Source organism: Oncorhynchus kisutch, linkage group LG1, assembly GCF_002021735.2.
Source record: "Oncorhynchus kisutch isolate 150728-3 linkage group LG1, Okis_V2, whole genome shotgun sequence".
NCBI classification, from domain to species: Eukaryota; Metazoa; Chordata; class Actinopteri; order Salmoniformes; family Salmonidae; genus Oncorhynchus; species Oncorhynchus kisutch.
Genome location: NC_034174.2, coordinates 11,276,528 through 11,303,019, shown reverse-complemented (window position 1 = coordinate 11,303,019; position 26,492 = coordinate 11,276,528). Strand labels below are relative to the sequence as shown.

Sequence of the window (26,492 nt, the reverse complement as noted above, 5' to 3'; positions counted from 1 at the left end):
GACTGATCTTAAAGACTACCAGAACCCACTGGATTCTCCAATTACATTGAATGAACTACAGGACAAAATTCAACCAAGGACTGATCACCCCAATCCAAAAAGAGGAGACAAATTTGACCCCAATAACTACCGTGAGATATGCATCAACAGCAACCTTGTTAAAATCCTCTGCATTATCATTAACAGCAGACTTGTACATTTCCTCAGTGAAAAAAATTTACTGAGCAAATGTAAAATTGGCTTTTTACCAAATGAACGTACGACAGACCACATACTCACCCTACACACCCTAATTGACAAACAAACAAACCAAAACAAAGGCAAAGTCTTCTCATGCTTTGTTGATTTTAAAAAATTGTCTGCTATACAAATTGATGGAAAGGGGTGTTGGGGGAAAAATATACAACATTTTAAATCCATGTACACAAACAAGTGTGCGGATAAAATTGGCAAAACCTTTCAACCATGCGGGGGGGGGTGAGGAATGGATGCAGTTTACTGTGGGGTGAGACAGGGATGCAGCTTAAGCCCCACGCACTTCAACATATATATCAACGAATTGGCATGGGCACTAGAACAGTCTGCAGCACCCGGCCTCACCCTACTGGAATCAGAAATCAAATGTTTGCTGATGATCTGGTGCTTCTGTCCCCAACCAAGGAGCACCTACAGCAGCACCTAGATATTCTGCACAGATTCTGTCAGACCTGGGCCCTGACAGTAAATCTCAGTCAGACCAAAATAATGGTGTTCCGAATAGGTCCAGTTGACAGGACCACAAATATAAATTCCATCTAGACACCGTTGGACGAGAGCACACAAAAAAAACATACTTCGGCCTAAACATCAGCGCCAACTGTAACTTCCACAAAACTGTGAACTGTCTGAGAGACAAGCCAAGAAGGGCATTCTATGCCATCAAAAGGAACAATAAATTCAACATACATAGGATCTGGCTAAAAATACTTGAATCAGTCATAGAAGCCATTGTCCTTTATGGTTGTGAGGTCTGGGGCCCGCTCACCAACCAAGAATTCACAAAATGGGACAAACACCAAATTGAGACTGCATGCAGAATTCTGCAAAAAATATCCTCCGTGTACAACGTAGAACACCAAATAATGCATGCAGAGCAGAATTAGGTTGATACCCACTAATTATCAAAATCCAGAAAAGAGCTGTTAAATTCTACAACCACCTAAAAGGAAGCAATTCCCAAAACCTTCCATAACAAAGCCATCACCTACAGAGAGATGAACCTGGAGAAGAGTCCCATGAGCAAACTGGTCCTGAGGCTCTGTTCACAAACACAAAAATACCCCACAGAGCCCCAGGACAGCAGCACAATTAGACCCAACCAAATCATGAGAAAACAAAAAGATAATTACTTGACGCATTGGAAATAATTAACAAATAAACAGAGCAAACTAGAATGCTATTTGTCCCTAAACAGAGAGTACACAGTGGCAGAACACCTGGCCACTGTGACTGACCCAAACTTAAGGAAAATGTTGTGGAAGGGAGCGCGTAACTGGTGGCAGAGAAGTCAGGTGCAGGAGAGCAAAACTGGGTAATCAACAGAGCAGTTTTATACATAAAACCACCGGAAACCAGAACAACAAACAAATGGGTAAAAAACCCATCACGCACCAGAGAAAATGTGCACATGCACTTACAATAAACAATCCCACACAAAGCCATGGGGGGAACAGAGGGTAAATATACAACAAGTAATTGAGGGAATTGAAACCAGGTGTGAGGGAAAACAAGACAAAACACATGGAAATGATGGCTAGAAGACCGGCGTGACGCCGAGCGCCGCCCGAACAAGGAGAGGGCCCGACTTCGACGGACGTCGTGACACTTTGACTATGTACAGACTCAGTGAGCAGCGCCTTGCTATTGAGAAAGCCCGACTTCGACGGACGTCGTCACACTTTGACTATGTACAGACTCAGTGAGCATAGCCTTGCTATTGAGAAAGGCCGCCGTAGGCAGACATGGCTCTCAAGAGAAGACAGGCTATGTGCACACTGCCAACAAAATTAGGTGGAAACTGAAAAATTAGGTGGAAACTGTGTCAGAGGAAGGCCCTAAAAATTGTCAAAGACCCCAGCCACCCCAGTCATAGACGGTACCGGAGTGCCAAGTCTAGGACAAAAAGGTTTCTCAACAGTTCTTACCCCCAAGCCATAAGACTCCTGAACAGGTAACCAAATGGTTACCTGGACTATTTGCATTCTGTGCATTCCCCCAAACCCTCTTTTACACTGCTGCTACTCTCTGTTTATCTTGTATGCATAGTCACTATAACTATACATTCATGTACATACTACCTCAATAAGCCTGACTAACAGGTGTCTGTATAGAGTATCCTTGCTACTCTTTTTTCAAATGTATTTTTGCTGTTGTTAATTTCTTTACTTACCCACACACACACACACACACACACACACACACACACACACACACACACACACACACACACACACACACACACACACACACACACACACACACACACACACACACACACACACACACACACACACACACACACACACACACACACACACACCTTTTTTTACCCACACCATTGGTTAGAGCCTGTAAGTAAGCATTTCACTGTCTGGTCTACACCTGTTGTATTCGGCTCACATGACAAATAAAAAAATATGATTTGATTTGAGAGGCAGGGTTGAGGGGTGAATATGGTGAGTAGAAAGCGAGGATAGGGAAGACAGGGAAGGGGAAGAGGAGCAGGGGCCAAGGGGTGAGGGGAGGATGAAAGGGGAGACAAAATAAATAAGTTTGAGGGGATGGGAGGATGAGTGGAAATCAAGGGGAGGAGAGACAGGCTTGAGGGCTGATTGGGTTGAGGAGAGACAGAGGCAATGTTCCCTCTAAGCTGTGCGTGCGGACAGATCTTGTTTTGAGATCAAAGCGAGAGGTGCATGTGGTAATGTGTGTACATTTGTTCATATCCTTTGCTAGTTTGTGAGTTATTTGATATAGATTATTTATAGTCAGCAATGTGGGTGTGATTCCTACAAGAGCACAAAATGTGAGCATTTCTCGATATCTTTGAAAAGCGTGTCAGGTAAATTTAACCTTCATTTAACTAGTCAAGTCAGTTAAGATCAAATTCTTATTTTCAATGACAGCCTAGGAACAGCGGGTTAACTGCCTTGTTCAGGGGGCAGAAGGACAGCCTAGGAACAGCGGGTTAACTGCCTTGTTCAGGGGGCAGAAGGACAGCCTAGGAACAGCGGATTAACTGCCTTGTTCAGGGGGCAGAAGGACAGCCTAGGAACAGCGGGTTAACTGCCTTGTTCAGGGGGCAGAAGGACAGCCTAGGAACAGCGGATTAACTGCCTTGTTCAGGGGGCAGAAGGACGGCCTAGGAACAGCGGGTTAACTGCCTTGTTCAGGGGGCAGAAGGATGGCCTAGGAACAGCGGGTTAACTGCCTTGTTCAGGGGGCAGAAGGACAGCCTAGGAACAGCAGGTTAACTTCCTTGTTCAGCGGGCAGAAGGACAGCCTAGGAACAGCGGGTTAACTGCCTTGTTCAGGGGGCAGAAGGACAGCCTAGGAACAGCGGGTTAACTGCCTTGTTCAGGGGGCAGAAGGACAGATTCGGTTACAGGCCCAACACTCTAACCACTAGACTACCTGCTGGCCCAGGTAAAGAGATTGTTTTTGTCTTAAAGGGGCAGTGTTGTATTTTGACACAGACTTGAATAAGTAGCCAATAGGCAGAGGGTAGCATCAATTGTCGGATTCTCTGTAATAATGGTATGGGAATAATAATTCATTTTTTTAGTCAAGGGTTTTCTTGCATTAAAAAAACACAGCAACATTTTCAGCCACCTCCTCGTCTTCAGGATAAGTAGATTAACAGGTTAATGTCAAGCCCTGCATGTTTTTATCCAAAGTTTAATGGAATGTAGGCCTGTATTGAACACCACACATTGGCTGCTGCTGTAGGCTGAATTAGTGTAGAGTAATTGCAGGTTGGACAGAGGTGTAGACTAATTGCAGGTTGGACAGAGGTGTAGACTAATTGCAGGTTGGACAGAGGTGTAGACTAATTGCAGGTTGGACAGAGGTGTAGACTAATTGCAGGTTGGACAGAGGTGTAGACTAATTGCAGGTTGGACAGAGGTGTAGACTAATTGCAGGTTGGACAGAGGTGTAGACTAATTGCAGGTTAGACAGAGGTGTAGACTAATTGCAGGTTGGACAGAGGTGTAGACTAATTGCAGACTGAATAGAGGTGTAGACTAATTGCAGGTTGGACAGAGGTGTAGACTAATTGCAGGTTGGACAGAGGTGTAGACTAATTGCAGGTTGGACAGAGGTGTAGACTAATTGCAGGTTGGACAGAGGTGTAGACTAATTGCAGGTTGGACAGAGGTGTAGACTAATTGCAGGTTGGACAGAGGTGTAGACTAATTGCAGGTTGGACAGAGGTGTAGACTAATTGCAGGTTGGACAGAGGTGTAGACTAATTGCAGGTTGGACAGAGGTGTAGACTAATTGCAGGTTGGACAGAGGTGTAGACTAATTGCAGGTTGGACAGAGGTGTAGACTAATTGCAGGTTGGACAGAGGTGTAGACTAATTGCAGGTTGGACAGAGGTGTAGACTAATTGCAGACTGAATAGAGGTGTAGACTAATTGCAGACTGAACAGAGGTGTAGACTAATTGCGGACTGAACAGAGGTGTAGACTAATTGCAGGTTGGACAGAGGTGTAGACTAATTGTAGGTTGGACAGAGGTGTAGACTAATTGCAGGTTGGCTGTAAGGAGAGCGAGGTGAACAGGTAGACAGGATACTACAGTAATCAGGTGAACAGGTAGACAGGATACTACAGTAATCAGGTGAACAGGTAGACAGGATACTACATTAATCAGGTGAACAGGTAGACAGGATACTACAGTAATCAGGTGAACAGGTAGACAGGATACTACAGTAATCAGGTGAACAGGTAGACAGGATACTACAGTAATCAGGTGAACAGGTAGACAGGATACTACAGTAATCAGGTGAACAGGTGGACAGGATACTACAGTAATCAGGTGAACAGGTAGACAGGATACTACAGTAATCAGGTGAACAGGTAGACAGGATATGACAGTAATCAGGTGAACAGGTAGACAGGATACGACAGTAATCAGGTGAACAGGTAGACAGGATACTACAGTAATCAGGTGAACAGGTAGACAGGATACGACAGTAATCAGGTGAACAGGTAGACAGGATACGACAGTAATCGGGATACCATTGTGGTGGCTACCGATCCCTTTAATTCGCTCTGTTGATACGACCTCCAACCAAAAATCTGATTATAGTTTCTGTGTTCTGACACATACACACACTAACACACACCAAGCTGCACACCATCAGACACACATCTACACAGTTATCAGTCTGTTGTTGTGCATGTATGAAGCAACTGACAGGGAAAACTGAACAATTGTTCATCAACCACTGATGACTCTATGTGGTAAATTGTAATTTTCTGATTGCCATTGAAATAGTATGTATCGGGAATTAGACCTGCAAGGGGAACTGAATACATCACAGGACCCACTCTGAACACCATTAATACCTGTGGTTACAATAATGACTCATGTTATTACTGACTCTAAGCGCCGAACAAATGGAGAAATTGGTGTCTGATGTATTTCAATGAGGTGATGAAGTTGATTAATGTTGACAGGCTTCCCCTTTCCTTTTTCTTTCAGGAATCTTCTAGATAAAGACACATTCTCCAAATCTGACCCATGTGAGTCAACTTTCCATCTGCTACCTTCCTCCCCTCTCTACCTTCCTCCCTCTCTACCTTCCTCCCTCTCTACCTTCCTCCCTCTCTACCTTCCTCCCCTCTCTACCTTCCTCCCTCTCTACCTTCCTCCCTCTCTACCTTCCTCCCTCTCTACCTTCCTCCCTCTCTACCTTCCTCCCCTCTCTACCTTCCTCCCTCTCTACCTTCCTCCCTCTCTACCTTCCTCCCTCTCTACCTTCCTCCCCTCTCTACCTTCCTCCCTCTCTACCTTCCTCCCCTCTCTACCTTCCTCCCCTCTCTACCTTCCTCCCCTCTCTACCTTCCTCCCCTCTCTACCTTCCTACCTCTCTACCTTCCTCCCCTCTCTACCTTCCTCCCTCTCTACCTTCCTCCCTCTCTACCTTCCTCCCTCTCTACTTTCCTCCCTCTCTACCTTCCTCCCTCTCTACCTTCCTCCCTCTCTACCTTCCTCCCTCTCTACCTTCCTCCCTCTCTACCTTCCTCCCCTCTCTACCTTCCTCCCCTCTCTACCTTCCTCCCCTCTCTACCTTCCTCCCTCTCTACCTTCCTCCCTCTCTACCTTCCTCCCTCTCTACCTTCCTCCCCTCTCTACCTTCCTCCCTCTCTAACTTCCTCCCTCTCTACCTTCCTCCCTCTCTACCTTCCTCCCTCTCTACCTCCTCCCCTCTCTAACTTCCTCCCTCTCTACCTTCCTCCCTCTCTACCTTCCTCCCTCTCTACCTTCCTCCCTCTCTCTCCTCCCTCTCTACTTCCTCCCTCTTACCTTCCTCCCTCTCTACCTTCCTCCCTCTCTACCTTCCTCCCTCTCTACTTCCTCCCTCTCTACCTTCCTCCCTCTCTACCTTCCTCCCTCTCTACCTTCCTCCCCTCTCTACCTTCCTCCCTCTCTACCTTCCTCCCTCTCTACCTTCCTCCCTCTCTACCTTCCTCCCTCTCTACCTTCCTCCCTCTCTACCTTCCTCCCCTCTCTACCTTCCTCCCTCTCTACCTTCCTCCCTCTCTACCTTCCTCCCTCTCTACCTTCCTCCCCTCTCTACCTTCCTCCCCTCTCTACCTTCCTCCCCTCTCTCTACCTTCCTCCCTCTCTACCTTCCTCCCTCTCTACCTCCTCCCTCTCTACCTTCCTCCCCTCTCTACCTTCCTCCCTCTCTACTTTCCTCCCTCTCTACCTTCCTCCCTCTCTACCTTCCTCCCTCTCTACCTTCCTCCCTCTCTACCTTCCTCCCCTCTCTACCTTCCTCCCTATGTCTGTTCATCTGTCGATCGGTCCGTCAACCGGTCTGTCCATCTGTCCGCCTGTCCGTCTCTCCTTCTGCCCGTCCTTTCGTCTGACGTCTGTCCATCCATCCATCGGTTCCTCATTCCCTCACTCTTTCTTCTTGAGTGACAGTTGATTTGAGGAGTAGCTGTTAGCTTTGCCTTTAGCCTCAGTCTGATGTTTATATTGATCTGCTGTCTTGAATCTGCCAGCATCAATATCTATCTGCCTTTCTCTGATTGTATTTCTGCCCTCTCTGTCTCTCTCTCTCTCTCTCTCTCTTTCTCTCTCTCTCTCTTTCCTTCTCCCTCTCTCTGTCTCTGTCTCTCTATCTCTCTGTCTCTCTCTCTCTCTCTCTCTCCTTCTCCCTCTCTCTGTCTCTCTCTCCCTCGCCCTCTCGCTCTCTCTCTCCCTCTCTCTCTCGCTGTCTCTCCCTCTCTCTCTCTCTCTCCCTCCCTTTCTCTCTCTCGCAGTGTGTGTGCTCTATACCCAAGGAGTGGAGACCAAGCAGTGGAGAGAGGTGAGAGGAGAACAAACACACAAACACACACAAACACACACACCCTATAGGCTTCTAAGTCCAATTACACCCCTGCTGTGTGTATTGACTGTTTGAGGGAAATAGCTTCTCTTAATGTTTTTTCCATTCTTTTCAAATATCACTTCATTTAACCCACTGCTGACATTTAAAAGTTGAAAGTTATTAAAGTTGTGGAATAATGGTAGACTCCTATTCATAACACAGAACCCATCTGTGTGTGTGTGTGGTGTGTGTGTGGTGTGTGTGTGGTGTGTGTGTGTGTGTGTGTGTGTGTGTGTGTGTGTGTGTGTGTGTGTGTGGTGTGTGTGTGGTGTGTGTGTGTGTGGTGTGTGTGTGGTGTGTGTGTGTGTGTGGTGTGCAGGGGAGGGGAGGGGAGTTAATTCAGAGTTGGGTTGTGGAGGTCTGATAAGCTTGACCTCGTTGTGTCTGATTTGCTGTCTGTGACATCATAGTTATGAGTTGTAAACTCCCCATCCAGCTCCTGTGTCAGTGTGTCACCATTCCCTGTGTCAGTGTATCACCATTCACTGTGTCAGTGTGTCACCATTCACAGTGTCAGTGTGTCACCATTCCCTGTGTCAGTGTGTCACCATTCCCTGTGTCAGTGTGTCACCATTCACTGTGTCAGTGTGTCACCATTCCCTGTGTCAGTGTGTTACCATTCACTGTGTCAGTGTGTCACCATTCACAGTGTCAGTGTGTCACCATTCCCTGTGTCAGTGTGTCACCATTCCCTGTGTCAGTGTGTCACCATTCCCTGTGTCAGTGTGTCACCATTCCCTGTGTCAGTGTGTCACCATTCCCTGTGTCAGTGTGTCACCATTCCCTGTGTCAGTGTGTCACCATTCCCTGTGTCAGTGTATCACCATTCCCTGTGTCAGTGTGTCACCATTCCCTGTGTCAGTGTGTCACCATTCCCTGTGTCAGTGTGTCACCATTCCCTGTGTCAGTGTATCACCATTCCCTGTGTCAGTGTATCACCATTCCCTGTGTCAGTGTGTTACCATTCCCTGTGTCAGTGTATCACCATTCCCTGTGTCAGTGTGTCACCATTCCCTGTGTCAGTGTGTCACCATTCCCTGTGTCAGTGTGTCACCATTCCCATAGTTGCCTGTGTAATCAACGTTCCTCAATGTTCTGAACTTGGGAGTCTGCTCAGACAGGCCTGAGAACTCCTGAGCATCATAGCAGAAAGGACTTAGTCTCAGTACAATGATTCCATCACTATTCTATCTGTTTTTACTCTACAACCCAGTGTCTCTGGAACAGATCTGTCCAGGCGGAAGTGAGGGAGGGAGAGGGAGATAACTAGAAAGAGAGAAAGAAAGGGAGACCGAGAGAAGGAGAGAGAAAGATGAAACTGAGATGGAACAACAGTGACAGGAGAAAAGCTATGACACACATCCAAATGCCAAAATGATCAACAGCCTCTTCCATCTGCTGAACAGAATAACAACAGTAAAGCCCTTACTGATGGCCTGACATGGACTCTGCCTCCACAGGCTGTCAGGCTGGGACAACTATTGAGCATCATACAGTAGCAAAAAGGACTCAGAACACTGATCACTAGCTCTATTACTGCAGTCAGTCTATTAAAACCCAGATCTCTACCCTGTTATACTGTCACAACCCAGATCTCTACCCTGTTATACTGTCACAACCCAGAACTCTACCCTGTTATACTGTCACAACCCAGATCTCTACCCTGTTATACTGTCACAACCCAGAACTCTACCCTGTTATACTGTCACAACCCAGAACTCTATCCTGTTATACTGTCACAACCCAGATCTCTACCCTGTTATACTGTCACAACCCAGAACTCTATCCTGTTATACTGTCACAACCCAGATCTCTACCCTGTTATACTGTCACAACCCAGAACTCTACCCTGTTATACTGTCACAACCCAGATCTCTACCCTGTTATACTGTCACAACCCAGAACTCTACCCTGTTATACTGTCACAACCCAGAACTCTATCCTGTTATACTGTCACAACCCAGATCTCTACCCTGTTATACTGTCACAACCCAGAACTCTACCCTGTTATACTGTCACAACCCAGAACTCTACCCTGTTATACTGTCACAACCCAGAACTCTACCCTGTTATACTGTCACGACCCAGAACTCTACCCTGTTATACTGTCACAACCCAGAACTCTACCCTGTTATACTGTCACGACCCAGATCTCTACCCTGTTATACTGTCACAACCCAGAACTCTACCCTGTTATACTGTCACAACCCAGAACTCAACTCTGTTATACTGTCACGACCCAGAACTCTACCCTGTTATACTATCCCATTGTGTCTGTCCCCGGTTCATGAAATGTGCTAATTAAAGGCAAGGCATTTTCTAGATCCTGCAACAACAAAAAATCCCCATATGTGGGAATTCTATAAGTGCCTCTGCTCAACTTTATGCCACTACGCAAATGCGATTACAGAGATCAATAGTCATGGAGTCTTTTTGTAGGCAGTAACTCCGCCATGGCTCGTTGGTCAAAGCCTATGGGGAAATTAGTGGAGTTTTTGGATAAACGCTGAAAAGAAGGTCTGTGGTGAACACAGCCTTAGGATATCTGATATATTTTGTTCTATTTACGTTTTGTTCTTTTTGTGAATCTTTTAGCATTTCTGTAATCGGAAAAAGAGCATGAAGCACATAAGGCTTCAGAATTCATAAAGGTTGTGTGAACAGACTGATTCTTCATAGTTCATAAAGGTTGTGTGATCAGACTGATTCTTCAGAATTCATAAAGGTTGTGTGAACAGACTGATTCTTCATAGTTCATAAAGGTTGTCTGATCAGACTGATACTTCATAGTTCATAAAGATCGTGTGAACAGACTGATTCTTCAGAATTCATAAAGGTTGTGTGAACAGACTGATTCTTCAGAATTCATAAAGATCGTGTGAACAGACTGATTCTTCATAGTTCATAAAGGTTGTGTGAACAGACTGATTCTTCAGAATTCATAAAGATCGTGTGAACAGACTGATTCTTCAGAATTCATAAAGATCGTGTGAACAGACTGATTCTTCATAGTTCATAAAGGTTGTCTGATCAGACTGATTCTTCAGAATTCATAAAGGTTGTGTGAACAGACTGATACTTCATAGTTCATAAAGATCGTGTGAACAGACTGATTCTTCAGAATTCATAAAGATCGTGTGAACAGACTGATTCTTCAGAATTCATAAAGATCGTGTGAACAGACTGATTCTTCATTGTTCATAAAGGTTGTCTGATCAGACTGATTCTTCAGAATTCATAAAGGTTGTGTGAACAGACTGATACTTCATAGTTCATAAAGATCGTGTGAACAGACTGATTCTTCAGAATTCATAAAGGTTGTGTGAACAGACTGATTCTTCAGAATTCATAAAGATCGTGTGAACAGACTGATTCTTCAGAATTCATAAAGATCGTGTGAACAGACTGATTCTTCAGAATTCATAAAGATCGTGTGAACAGACGGATACTTCATAGTTCATAAAGGTTATGTGAACCGTATAAGATCTCCCAAACATGTGTTAACCTCAGACCTTATTTTCAGTGTTTATCTACAAACCCTTTTCTTTCCCCATAGGAATTGCTGACGAACCAGAAGTAACTCATTTTGGGGTCTTAGGACTACAAACTGGTTATAGGACTACAAACTGGTTATAGGACTACAAACTGGTTATAGGACTATAAACTGGTTATAGGACTACAAACTGGTCTTAAGACTACAAACTGGTTATAGGACTACAAACTGGTCTTAAGACTACAAACTGGTTATAGGCCTACAAACTGGTCTTAAGACTACAAACTGGTTATAGGACTACAAACTGGTCTTAAGACTACAAACTGGTTATAGGCCTACAAACTGGTCTTAAGACTACAAACTTGTTATAGGACTACAAACTGGTCTTAAGACTACAAACTTGTTATAGGACTACAAACTGGTCTTAAGACTACAAACTGGTTATAGGACTACAAACTGGTCTTAAGACTACAAACTGGTTATAGGACTACAAACTGGTCTTAAGACTACAAACTGGTTATAGGACTACAAACTGGTCTTAAGACTACAAACTTGTTATAGGACTACAAACTGGTCTTAAGACTACAAACTGGTTATAGGACTACAAACTGGTCTTAAGACTACAAACTGGTTATAGGACTACAAACTGGTCTTAAGACTACAAACTGGTTATAGGCCTACAAACTGGTCTTAAGACTACAAACTTGTTATAGGACTACAAACTGGTCTTAAGACTACAAACTGGTTATAGGACTACAAACTGGTCTTAAGACTACAAACTTGTTATAGGACTACAAACTGTTTATAGGACTACAAACGGTTTATAGTACTACAAACTGGTTATAGGACTACAAACTGGTCTGAAGACTACAAACTGGTTATAGGACTACAAACTGGTTATAGGACTACAAGTTGGTTATAGGACTACAAGCTGGTTATAGGACTACAAACTGGTTATAGGACTACAAGCTGGTTATAGGACTACAAACTGGTTATAGGACTACAAATGTGTATGTGTGTGTTTGTTTCACACAATCTTGTCTAACTAACCTTGTGTTTAACCTTTTTCTAACTAATCAAGTCAGTTAAGAACAAATTCTTATTTACAATGACGGCCCACCCCCCTGGCCAAACCCTCCCCTAACCCAGACGATGCTGGGCTAATTGTGCGCATGTGACTCCCAATCACAGCCGGATGTGATACAGCCTGGATTCGAACCAGGGACAGTAGTGGTGGATCTTGCACTGAGATGAGGTGCCTTAGACTGCTGCGCCCCCTCAGGGGTAACCTTACCCCTGAGGGGGCGCAGGGTAGTCTAGTGGTTAGAGCGTTGGACTAGTACCCGGAAGGTTGCAAGTTCAAACCCCTGAGCTGACAAGGTACACATCTGTCATTCTGCAGCTGAACAAGGTAGTTAACCCACTGTTCCCTGATCGGCCTTCATTGAAATTAAGAATTTGTTCTTAACTGACTTGCCTATTTGGATAAACATTTTTAAAAAACAACTTTGACCCTAAACCCCCTAGAAATACAATTTTCCTTGTGGGGATTAACAAAATGTCCCCAGTTGGTCACCGCAAGTATAGTCCAAAACCCCTTAAGATCAATGCCCCACATCAATCGAATTAGCATAATACAAAAATACCCAAAATAATCTGTCAGTTTAAGATAGAAATATAATATATTGTTGCATTGGATACGTCTCAATCCACTGCATCTGCCTATTGGATACGTCTCAATCCACTGCATCTGCCTCAGTGGCTCTTCTTCATCTGGGGTGAAAGGTGACAGAGTGAGAGCGGTGTTTGTCAGACCATGAGAGACCCGAAAATCGGTCGTCTCACAAAATCGTCTGTAGTATCCAAACAGTTGACGGTAAGATGAGACTCTCACGAACACGACAGTGTTCTCTGTTTTTCTCTACGACCTCCACAAGTGTCAGGAGACTCATCTGAAGTTGGTTCTGCCAACTTCTGTCTGTCGTGTCCGAACATTTTGGGTTACACACTAATATGACCCCTCTGTGTAAAGGTGAGACTCTCACGAACAGGTACATGTTGGTTGCCCACAGGCCTCACAAGACATGTTTGAATCTGTTGTTCCTTGTTGTGAATCTGTTATTCAAAATCAAACAGCTAAATGATCCTTGGTCTGACCCCTCCTCCTATAATGAACTTATAATGTCGCGGCTGCTACTGTCCTGCTGGAAACTACGTTAGAGACCTGTCGCTCCAGGTTACCAAATCATATCACATTTATTTATAAAGCCCTTCTTACATCAGCTGATGTCACAAAGTGCTGTACAGAAACCCAGCCTGAAACCCCACACAGCAAGCAATGCAGGTGTAGAAGCACGGTGGCTAGGAAAAACTCCATTGTGTGTTTCACACTGTTATCAACACCTGATCACTGATACTCATCTTCAGTCGTCTCAACCGGTGTTCTGTGCTTCTACTCACCTGTGTAGCCCTTCAAAAGGTTTTACAGGTGTTTTCTCACTCCGTATGTATCAAAGGTCTCAGTGTGCTGATTTAGGATCAGTTCTGACTTTTAGATCACAATGAATAAGATTACATGGTCATGGAGAACCTGATCCTAGATCAGCACTATGACTGAATACTGGTCCTTTAGATCACATGGACAGGGAAGACCTGATCCTAGATCAGCACTATGACTGAATACTGGTCCTTTAGATCACATGGACAGGGAAGACCTGATCCTAGATCAGCACTATGACTGAATACTGGTCCTTTAGATTACATGGACAGGGAGAACCTGATCCTAGATCAGCACTATGACTGAATACTGGTCTTTTAGATCACATGGACAGGGAGAACCTGATCCTAGATCAGCACTATGACTGAATAATGGTCCTTTAGATCACATGGACAGGGAGAACCTGATCCTAGATCAGCACTATGACTGAATACTGGTCCTTTAGATCACATGGACAGGGAGAACCTGATCCTAGATCAGCACTATGACTGAATACTGGTCCTTTAGATCACATGGACAGGGAAGACCTGATCCTAGATCAGCACTATGACTGAATACTGGTCCTTTAGATCACATGGACAGGGAGGACCTGATCTTAGATCAGCACTATGACTGAATATTGGTCCTTTAGATCACATGGACAGGGAGAACCTGATCCTAGATCAGCACTATGACTGAATTACTGGTCCTTTAGATCACATGGACAGGGAGGACCTGATCTTAGATCAGCACTATGACTGAATATTGGTCCTTTAGATCACATGGACAGGGAGGACCTGATCTTAGATCAGCACTATGACGGAATACTGGTCCTTTAGATCACATGGACAGGGAGGACCTGATCTTAGATCAGCACTATGACTGAATACTGGTCCTTTAGATCACATGGACAGGGAGAACCTGATCCTAGATCAGCACTCCTCCTCTGAGATGCTTGATACGTAGGGCCCCAGGTCTCCCTTGGAAAAAAATGGTTTTGTATTGATTGAAAACGCCACCAGGAGTATTTAAAAGTAATCACACAGAATCACCTAGAATCTCAAATGGCTGAATCAATCACAGTTCAATTGGAATAGAAATGAAGAGATGAATGCCGATGAGGAGGCGTTGTTCACGGTACACAGCCATTCTGGAATTATGTAAAATCAACAGCTATGGATGTTGTAAAAAATATATGTACTTTCTTTCTAAAATGAACAACAATGATCATTTTAATTGTACCTTTATTTAACTAGGCAAGTCAGTTAAGAACAAATTCTTATTTTCAATGACGGCCTAGGAACAGTGGGTTAACTGCCTGTTCAGGGGCAGAACGACAGATTTGTACCTTGCCAGCTCAGGGATTCGAACTTGCAACCTTTCGGTTACTAGTCCAATGCTCTAACCACTAGGCTACCCTGCCGCCCCCTCATCATCTGAATAGTTGAATTAACTTTTATTTTATTGGAATTCAGTTGTTCTTAAAGTCCTTCCTTCCTTGAACGGGGACTAAAATGTACCCAGCACTGACTCTTGGGGTGCCCCAAAATAATACAATAGAACCCCTCTCTATTACCTATTTGTCCTCCAACTTCTGAGAATGGAGCAGTTTTGAATCACAGGAGAGGTTCTCGAGACATTTCATCTGGGTTGTTCTTTATCCTCTGTAGCGTTTATGTCTGGCTCTAAATGTCGTCTGACTGGGAGCCAGCCAAGCACCCGGTGTTGGGAGATTCATGTTTTATTGATGCGTTATCAGTGGAGATAGGTTTTCCTTCCTCTCTATTTCTGACTTTCTGTCTCGCTCCTTCCCTTCTGCCCTATCTCTCGCATTCCTTCTCTCTCTCTCCCCCATCTCTCTCCCCCATCTCTCTCTCCACCATCTCTCTCTCCCCCATCTCTCTCTCCACCATCTCTCTCCATCTCTCTCTCCACTCTCTCTCCATCTCTCTCTACCATCTCTCTCTCCCCCATCTCTCTCTCCCCCATCTCTCTCTCCACCATCTCTCTCTCCCCCATCTCTCTCCCCCATCTCTCTCCCCCATCTCTCTCCCCCATCTCTCTCCCCCATCTCTCTCTCCACCATCTCTCTCTCCCCCATCTCTCTCTCCACCATCTCTCTCCATCTCTCTCTCCACTCTCTCTCCCATCTCTCTCTACCATCTCTCTCTCCCCCATCTCTCTCTCCACCATCTCTCTCTCCATCTCTCTCTCCACCATCTCTCTCTCCATCTCTCTCTCCCCCATCTCTCTCTCCCCCATCTCTCTCTCCACCATCTCTCTCTCCATCTCTCTCTCCATCTCTCTCCACCATCTCTCTCTCCATCTCTCTCTCCACCATCTCTCTCTCCATCTCTCTCTCCCCCATCTCTCTCTCCACCATCTCTCTCTCCCCCATCTCTCTCTCCATCTCTCTCTCCACCATCTCTCTCCACCAATTCAATTCAATGGGCTTTATTGGCATGGGAAACATATGTTAACATTGCCAAAGCAAGTGAAATAGATAATAAACAAAAGTGAAATAAACAATAAAAATGAACAGTAAACATTACACATACAGAAGTTTCAAAACAATAAAGACATTACAAATGTCATATTATAATATATATATATATATATGTACAAATGGTTAAAAGAACACAAGGGAAAATAAATAAGCATAAATATGGGTTGTATTTACAATGGTGTTTGTTCTTCACTGGTTGCCCTTTTCTTGTGGCAACAGGTCACAAATCTTGCTGCTGTGATGGCACACTGTGAAATTTCCCCCAGTAGATATGGGAGTTTATCAAAATTGGATTTGTTTTCGAATTCTTTGTGGATCTGTGTAATCTGAGGGAAATATGTATCTCTAATATGGTCATACGTTGGACAGGAGGTTAGGAAGTGCAGCTCAGTTTCCACCTCATTTTGTGGGCAGTGTGCACATAGCCTGTCTTCTCTTGAGAGCCAGGTCTGTCTACGGCGGCCTTTCTCAATAGCAAGGCTATGCTCAATAAGTCTATATATAGTCAAAGCTTTCCTTAAGTTTGGGTCAGTCACAGTGGACATGTGTACTCTCTGTTTAGGGCCAAATAGCATTCTCTCTCTGGCTCTCCTTCCCTTCTCCCCCATCTCTCTCTCTCTCCATCTCTCACTTGTTCCTCCTCCTCCTTCTCCCTCTGTTTCTCAATCTGAATAATGGATCAACAGAAATAGCTGTGAACAAGCTGCAGTCCACCCATTGGCACCAGCCTTTGGAGTCTACAAGCATTGGGTCTATTGGGTCTCCACAGCGTACCGCCACCATTCTGCTCCCTCTCTACGCCGTTTCACTAAACTTCATAAACAACCACTTACAAAACATGTATATGTGTGTTCCAAATGACACCCTATCCCCTATGTAGTGCACTACTATTGACCAGGATCCAATGACACCCTATTCCCTATGTAGTACATTACATTCTAACAATACACCATTTAACCACTGTTATGTGCTGTTTTGCCACACACTGCAGACGTTGGCCCATTTTACAGAACCATGGAACTGCCTCCCTGTGCTGTGTCTCTGTGCTGCCTCTCTGTGCTGTGTCTCTGTGCTGTGTCTCTGTATTGTGTCTCTGTGCTGTGTCTCTGTGCTGTGTCTCTGTGCTGTGTCTCTGTGCTGTGTCTCTGTGCTGTTTCTCTGTGCTGTGTCTCTGTGCTGTGTCTCTGTGCTGTGTCTCTGTGCTATGTCTCTGTGCTGTGTCCCTGTGCTGTGTCTCTGTGCTGTGTCTCTGTGCTGTGTCTCTGTGCTGTGTCTCTGTGTTGTGTCTCTGTGTTGTGTCTCTGTGCTGTGTCTCTGTGCTGTGTCCCTGTGCTGTGTCTCTGTGTTGTGTCTCTATGCTGTGTCCCTGTGCTGTGTCTCTGTGCTGTGTCTCTGTGCTGTGTCTCTGTGCTGTGTCTCTGTGCTGTGTCCCTGTGCTGTTTCTCTGTGCTGTGTCTCTGTGCTGTGTCTCTGTGCTGTGTCTCTGTGCTGTGTCTCTGTGCTGTTTCGCCATACACTGCAGGCGTTTTACAGAACCATGGAACTGCCTCCTAATTTGAAGTGGTGTCCACATACTTTTGTATATTCAGTATAGTGTATATACTTATATAATAATACAATTGTTCAGAGAAAAATATTTTTTTCAATAAATAATATTTTTTTTCCCAAAAGATGTGTCAAAATTATTGGCACCCCTAAAGATTTTTAAGTAATAAAATAACTGCAAGAACACAATAAAATTACAATAATGAGGCTATATACAGGGGGTACCAAGTCAATGTGCAGGGGTACAGGTTAGTGGAGGTCATTTGTACATGTAGATAATTAATAGCGAGTAGCAGCAGTGTAAAAACAAAGGGGAGGGGAGGGTGTCAATGTAAATAGTCTGGGTGGCCATTTGGTTAGTTGTTCAGGAGTCTTATGACTTGGGGGTAGAAGCTGTTAAAAAGCCTTCTGGACCTAGACTTGGTGCTCCGGTACCGCTTGCCGTGCGGTAGCAGAGAGAACAGTCTATGACTTGGGTGACTGGAGTCATTGACAATTTTATGGGCCTTCCTCTGACACCGCCTGGTATAGAGGTCCTGGATGGCAGGAAGCTTGGCCCCAGTGATGTACTGGACCGTACGCACTACCCTCTGTAGTGCTTTGCGGTCGGATGCCGAGCAGTTTCCATACCAGGCGGTGATGCAACCGCTCTCAAGGGTGCAGCTGTAGAACTTTTTGAGGATCTGGGGACCAATGCCAAATCTTTCATCCCCCTATTTATCCCCCTCTTCATCCCCCACCTCATCCCCCTATTTATCCCCCTCTTCATCCCCCACCTCATACCCCTATTTATCCCCCTCTTCATCCCCCACCTCATCCCCCTATTTATCCCCCTCTTCAACCCCCACCTCATCCCCCTATTTATCCCCCTCTTCCTCCTCCTTCTCTCCAACTGTCTCCACCCCCCCTCCTTCTCTCCAACTGTCTCCACCCCCCCTCCTTCTCTCCAACTATCTCCACCCCCCTCCTTCTCTCCAACTGTCTCCACCCCCCCTCCTTCTCTCCAACTGTCTCCACCCTCCCCTCCTTCTCTCCAACTGTCTCCACTCCCCCTCCTTCTCTCCAACTGTCTCCACTCCCCCTCCTTCTCTCCTACTGTCTCCACTCCCCCTCCTTCTCTCCTACTGTCTCCACCCCCCCTCCTTCTCTCCAACTGTCTCCACCCCCCCTCCTTCTCTCCAACTGTCTCCACTCCCCCTCATTCTCTCCAACTGTCTCCACTCCCCCTCCTTCTCTCCAACTGTCTCCACCCCCCCTCGTTCTCTCCAACTGTCTCCACTCCCCCTCCTTCTCTCCAACTGTCTCCACTCCCCCTCCTTCTCTCCAACTGTCTCCACTCCCCCTCCTTCTCTCCAACTGTCTCCACCCCCCTTCCTTCTCTCCTACTCTCTCCACTCCCCCTCCTTCTCTCCTACTGTCTCTACCCCCCCTCCTTCTCTCCAACTGTCTCCACCCCCCCTCCTTCTCTCCAACTGTCTCCACTCCCCCTCCTTCTCTCCAACTGTCTCCACTCCCCCTCCTTCTCTCCAACTGTCTCCACCCCCCCTCCTTCTCTCCAACTATCTCCACTCTCTTGCCAACTCACACCTTCCTCTCCCTTCCTCCCTCTCTTCCTCTCCCTTCCTCCCTCTCTTCCTCTCCCTTCCTCCCTCTCTTCCTCTCCCTTCCTCCCTCTCTTCCTCTCCCTTCCTCCCTCGCTTCCTCTCCCTTCCTCCCTCTCTTCCTCTCCCTTCCTCCCTCTCTTCCTCTCCCTTCCTCCCTCTCTCTCTCCATCTTGCCCTACATCTCTCTACCCCTCTCTCCTCCCCTTTCTTCTCTCCCTTCCTCCCTCTCTCCCTGTCTCTCTCTCTGTAGGGTAAGATGAGGTGATTAGTGGGCATTCTCTGCCTCAGTAATTAGAATGAGAGAGCAGAGCAGAGGCAGATCGAGGAGACACACACTCACACTCACACACACACACACGCACACACACACACACACACACACACACACACACACACACACACACACACACACACACACACACACACACACACACACACACACACACACACACACACACACACACACACACACACACACACACACACACACACACACACACACACACACACACACACACACACAGGGTAGATAAAGCTGGATCAAGGAAACACATGATGTCCTCTACGTATCAGGAGTGTGTTTTACGGTGGTATCACATCCCTCTGTTGTCTCTCTGACACGTGTGTGTCTCAGAGAGAGAGAATAATAATGAACAGAGGGTCTATAGATTTGTGTTGTTGGAAGATGTATAATTGCTGAATGATTGATAATAACTTAATAACTTGTATTTTCTTCCAATTTCTCCCCTTACCTTCCTTCTCTCTCTCTCCTCTCTCTCTCTCTCTCTCTCCGTCTCTCTCTCTCTCTCCTCTCCTCTCTCGTCTCCTCTTCTCTCTCTCTCTCTTCTCTGTCTTCCTGTCTCTCTCTCTCTGTCTCTCTCTCTCTCTCCTGTCTCTCTCCTCTCTCTCTCTCTCTCTCTCTCTCTCCTCTCTCTTCTCTCTCCTCTCTCTCGCTCTTCTCTCTTGCTCTCTCCTCTGTCTGTCTCTCTCTCTCTCTCTCTCGTCTCTTTTGCTCTCTCTCTCTTCTGTCGGTCTGTCTCTCTCTCGTCTCTCTCTCTCTCTTTGCTCGCTCTCTCTCCTCCTCATCCTCTAGTTTGGTAGAACAGAGGTGATTGACAACACTCTAAAACCCAGACTTTGTCAGGAAGTACATCCTGGACTATTTCTTTGAGGAGAAGCAGAATCTACGCTTTGACTTGTGAGTGATTATTTGCTTAAAACAGTATTCATGTTGAAGTCCCACACAGATAACCCTCTGTTCCCTTGCTTTTCTCTCTGTCTGTGTCTGTATGTCTCTGTATGTCTCTGTATGTCTCTGTATGTCTCTGTCTGTCTCTGTTTGTCTCTGTCTGTCTCTCTGTCTGTCTGTCTCTGTATGTCTGTCTCTGTCTGTCTGTCTCTGTCTGTCTTCTGTATGTCTCTGTGTGTCTCTGTATGTCTCTGTATGTCTGTCTGTGTCTGTATGTCTCTGTCTGTCTCTGTATGTCTGTCTCTGTATGTCTGTCTCTGTCTGTCTCTGTATGTCTCTGTCTGTCTCTGTCTGTCTCTGTATGTCTGTCTCTGTCTGTCTGTCTCTGTCTGTCTTCTGTGTGTCTCTGTATGTCTCTGTATGTCTGTCTGTCTCTGTATGTCTCTGTCTGTCTCTGTATGTCTCTGTCTGTCTTCTGTATGTCTCTGTGTGTCTGTCTCTGTCTGTCTCTGTATGTCTCTGTATGTCTCTGTCTGTCTCTGTCTGTCTCTGTCTGTCTGTCTCTGTCTGTCTCTGTCTGTTTCTGTATGTCTGTCTCTGTATGTCTGTCTCTGTCTGTCTCTGTCTGTCTTCTGTATGTCTCTGTCTGTCTCTGTCTGTCTCTGTCTGTCTCTGTATGTCTCTGTATGTCTCTGTCTGTCTTCTGTATGTCTCTGTATGTCTCTGTCTGTCTCTGTCTGTCTCTGTTTGTCTCTGTCTGTCTCTGTATGTCTCTGTATGTCTCTGTCTGTCTCTGTATGTCTCTGTCTGTCTTCTGTATATCTCTGTCTGTCTCTGTCTGTCTCTGTCTGTCTCTGTCTGTCTCTGTCTCTGTCCTGTCTCTGTATGTCTCTGTATGTCTCTGTCTGTCTTCTGTATGTCTCTGTGTGTCTCTGTATGTCTCTGTATGTCTGTCTGTGTCTGTATGTCTCTGTCTGTCTCTGTATGTCTGTCTCTGTATGTCTGTCTCTGTCTGTCTCTGTATGTCTCTGTCTGTCTCTGTCTGTCTCTGTATGTCTGTCTCTGTCTGTCTGTCTCTGTCTGTCTTCTGTGTGTCTCTGTATGTCTCTGTATGTCTGTCTGTCTCTGTATGTCTCTGTCTGTCTCTGTATGTCTCTGTCTGTCTTCTGTATGTCTCTGTGTGTCTGTCTCTGTCTGTCTCTGTATGTCTCTGTATGTCTCTGTCTGTCTCTGTCTGTCTCTGTCTGTCTGTCTCTGTCTGTCTCTGTCTGTTTCTGTATGTCTGTCTCTGTATGTCTGTCTCTGTCTGTCTCTGTCTGTCTTCTGTATGTCTCTGTCTGTCTCTGTCTGTCTCTGTCTGTCTCTGTATGTCTCTGTATGTCTCTGTCTGTCTTCTGTATGTCTCTGTATGTCTCTGTCTGTCTCTGTCTGTCTCTGTTTGTCTCTGTCTGTCTCTGTATGTCTCTGTATGTCTCTGTCTGTCTCTGTATGTCTCTGTCTGTCTTCTGTATATCTCTGTCTGTCTCTGTCTGTCTCTGTCTGTCTCTGTCTGTCTCTGTCTCTGTCTGTCTCTGTATGTCTCTGTATGTCTCTGTCTGTCTTCTGTATGTCTCTGTATGTCTCTGTCTGTCTCTGTCTGTCTCTGTTTGTCTCTGTCTGTCTCTGTATGTCTCTGTATGTCTCTGTCTGTCTCTGTATGTCTCTGTCTGTCTTCTGTATATCTCTGTCTGTCTCTGTCTGTCTCTGTCTGTCTCTGTCTGTCTCTGTCTCTGTCTGTCTCTGTCTGTCTCTGTCTGTCTCTGTATGTCTTTCTATGTCTTTGTATGTCTCTGTCTGTCTCTGTATGTCTCTGTCTGTCTCCGTCTGTCTTCTGTATGTCTCTGTCTGTCTCTGTCTGTCTCTGTCTGTCTCTGTATGTCTCTGTATGTCTCTGTCTGTCTCTGTTTGTCTCTGTCTGTCTCTGTCTGTCTCTGTCTGTCTTCTGTATGTCTCTGTCTGCCTCTGTCTGTCTCTGTCTGTCTCTGTCTGTCTCTGTCTGTCTTCTGTATGTCTCTGTCTGTCTCTGTATGTCTCTGTCTGTCTCTGTCTGTCTCTGTCTGTCTCTGTATGTCTCTGTCTGTCTCTGTATGTCTCTGTCTGTCTCTGTCTGTCTCTGTCTGTCTCTGTTTGTCTCTGTATGTCTCTGTCTGTCTTCTGTATGTCTCTGTCTGTCTCTGTCTGTCTCTGTCTGTCTCTGTATGTCTGTCTCTGTTTGTCTCTGTATGTCTGTCTCTGTATGTCTCTGTATGTCTCTGTCTGTCTCTGTATGTCTCTTATGTCTGTCTGTCTCTGTCTGTCTCTGTCTGTCTCTGTCTGTCTCTGTTTGTCTCTGTATGTCTCTGTCTGTCTTCTGTATGTCTCTGTCTGTCTCTGTCTGTCTCTGTCTGTCTCTGTATGTCTGTCTCTGTTTGTCTCTGTATGTCTGTCTCTGTCTGTCTCTGTATATCTCTGTCTGTCTTTCTATGATCTATCTATCTATCTATCTATCTATCTATCTATCTATCTATCTATCTATCTATCTATCTATCTATCTATCTATCTATCTATCTATCTATCTATCTATCTATCTATCTATCTATCTATCTATCTATCTATCTATCTATCTATCTATCTATCTATCTATCTATCTATCTATCTATCTATCTATCTATCTATCTATCTATCTATCTATCTATCTGTCTGTCTGTCTGTCTGTCTGTCTGTCTGTCTGTCTGTCTGTCTGTCTGTCTGTCTGTCTGTCTGTCTGTCTGTCTGTCTGTCTGTCTGTCTGTCTGTCTGTCTGTCTGTCTGTCTGTCTGTCTGTCTGTCTGTGTTGTCATGAAAGTAAACATCAGACAGACACTATGGCATAGAATGGATGACACAGAGCACTCTTTACATAATGTATCCAGGATGATGCTGTATCCATGTTTATTCTGTATCCAGGAGGATTCTGTATCCATGTTTATTCTGTATCCAGGATAAATCTGTATCCATGTTTATTCTGTATCCATGGTGATTCTGTATCCATGTTTATTCTGTATCCAGGGTGATGCTGTATCCATGTTTATTCTGTATCCATGGTGATTCTGTATCCATGTTATTCTGTATCCAGGGTGATGCTGTATCCATGTTTATTCTGTATCCAGGGTGATGCTGTATCCATGTTTATTCTGTATCCATGGTGATTCTGTATCCATGTTTATTCTGTATCCAGGGTGATGCTGTGCATAAATAGGGCCAGCGACTTTATAAATATGAGTCATTTGTAGTCATTGAAATGGTGTAACAACTAAAAGCTATATGCATATAGCATTCTAATGAAAGAATGCTGCTCTCTCTCTCTCTCTCCTCTCTCTCCTCTCTCTCTCTCTCTCTCTCTCTATCTCAATTCAATTCAATTCAAGGGCTTTATTGGCATGGGAAACATGTGTTAACATTTCCAAAGCAAGTGAGATAGATAATATACAAAAATGAAATAAACAATAAGATTAACAGTAAAAATTACACATACAGAAGTTTCTCTCTCTCTTATATCTCTCACTTCCCCCTCTCACTCTCTCTCCCTCTCTCTCTCTCGCTCTCCCTCTCTCTCTCTCTCTCTCTCTCTCTCCCTCTCTCTCTCTCTCTCTCTCTCTCTCCTCTCTCTCTCTCCTCTCTCTCTCTCCTCTTGTCTTCTCCTCTCTCCTCTCGATCTCCCTCCCTCTCTCAATTCAATTCAATTCAATTCAAGGGCTTTATTGGCATGGGAAACATGTGTTAACATTGCCAAAGCAAGTGAGGTAAGACAGACATACAAAAGTGAATATATAAAGTGCAAAAACAACAAAAATGAACAGTAAACATTACACATACAGAAGTTTCAAAACAGTAAAGACTTACAAATGTCATATTATATATATATATACAGTGTTCTAACAATGTACAAATGGGCTAAAGGACACAAGATAAAATAAATGAGCATAAATATGGGTTGTATTTACAATGGTGTTTGTTCTTCACTGGTTGCCCTTTTCTCGTGGCAACAGGTCACAAATCTTGCTGCTGTGATGGCACACTGTGGAATTTCACCCAGTAGATATGGGAGTTTTTCAAAATTGGATTTGTTTTCGAATTCTTTGTGGATCTGTGTAATCTGAGGGAAATATGTCTCTCTAATATGGTCATACATTGGGCAGGAGGTTAGGAAGTGCAGCTCAGTTTCCACCTCATTTTGTGGGCAGTGAGCACATAGCCTGTCTTCTCTTGAGAGCCAAGTCTGCCTACGGCGGCCTTTCTCAATAGCAAGGCTATGCTCACTGAGTCTGTACATAGTCAGGCTTTCCTTAATTTGGGTCAGTCACAGTGGTCAGGTATTCTGCCGCTGTGTACTCTCTGTGTAGGGCCAAATAGCATTCTAGTTTGCTCTGTTTTTTTGTTAATTCTTTCCAATGTGTTAAGTAGTTATCTTTTTGTTTTCTCATGATTTGGTTGGGTCTAATTGTGCTGCTGTCCTGGGGCTTCTGTAGTGGGTGTTTGTGTTGTGAACAGAGCCCCAGGACCAGCTTGCTTAGGGGACTCTTATCCAGGTTCATCTCTCTGTAGGTGATGGCTTTGTTATGGAAGGTTTGTGAATCGCTTCCTTTTAGGTGGTTGTAGAATTTAACAGCTCTTTTCTGGATTTTGATAATTAGTGGGTATCGGCCTAATTCTGCTCTGCAGGCATTATTTGGTGTTCTACGTTGTACACGGAGGATATTTTGCAGAATTCTGCGTGCAGAGTTCTCAATTTGGTGTTTGTCCCATTTTGTGAAGTCTTGGTTGGTGAGCGGACCCCAGACCTCACAACCATAAAGGGCAATGGGCTCTATGACTGATTCAAGTATTTTAGCCAGATCCTAATTGGTATGTTGAAATTTATGTTTCTTTGATGGCATAGAATGCCCTTCTTGCCTTGTCTCTCAGATCGTTCACAGCTTTGTGGAAGTTACCTGTGGTGCTGATGTTTAGGCCAAGGTATGTATAGTTTTTTGTGTGGCTCTAGGGCAACAGTGTCTAGATGAATTTGTATTTGTGGTCCTGGTGACTGGACCTTTTTTGGAACACCATTATTTGGTCTTACTGAGATTTACTGTCAGGGCCCAGTCTGACAGAATCTGTGCATAAGATCTAGGTGGCTGCTGTAGGCCCTCCTTGGTTGGTGACAGAAGCACCAGATCATCAGCAAACAGCAGACATTTGACTTCGGATCTAGCAGGGTGAGGCCGGGTGCTGCAGACTTTTCTAGTGCCCTCTTCCAATCGTTGATATATTATGTTGAAGAGGGTGGGCTTAAGCTGCATCCCTGTCTAACCCCACGACCCTGTGTGAAGAAATGTGTGTGTTTTTGCCAATTTTACCGCACACTTGTTGTTTGTGTACATGGATTTTATAATGTCGATGTTTTGCCCCCACACCACTTTCATCAGTTTGTATAGGCAGACCCTCATGCCAGATTGAGTCGAAGGCTTTTTGAAATCAACAAAGCATGAGAAGACTTTGCCTTTGTTTTGGTTTGTTTGATTGTCAATTAGGGTGTGCAGGGTGAATACATGGTCTGTTGTACGGTAATTTGGTAAAAAGCCAATTTGACATTTGCTCAGTACATTGTTTTCATTGAGGAAATGTACGAGTCTGCTGTTATAATAATGCAGAGGATTTCCCAAGGTTACTGTTGACACATATTCCAACGGTAGTTATTGGGGTCAATTTGTCTCCACTTTTGTGGATTGGGGTGATCAGTCCATGGTTCCAAATATTGGGGAAGATGCCAGAGCTAAGTATGATGTTAAAGAGTTTTTTAGTATAGCCAATTGGAATTTGTTGTCTGTATATTTGATCATTCATTGAGGATACATCAAACACACAGGCCTTTTTGGGTTGGAGGGTTTTTATTTTGTCCTGTACTCTTTTCAATGTAATTGGAGAATCCAGTGGGTTCTGGTAGTCTTTAATAGTTGATTCTAGATCTGTGTTTGATCATGTATAT

General features: G+C 44.8%; 1 pseudogene; it reads left to right on the top strand.

Annotated features, from left to right (window-relative positions):
* Nucleotides 1-26,492, top strand: part of LOC109879052 (copine-5-like) — a 248,728-nt pseudogene that overhangs the window by 74,009 nt on the left and 148,227 nt on the right.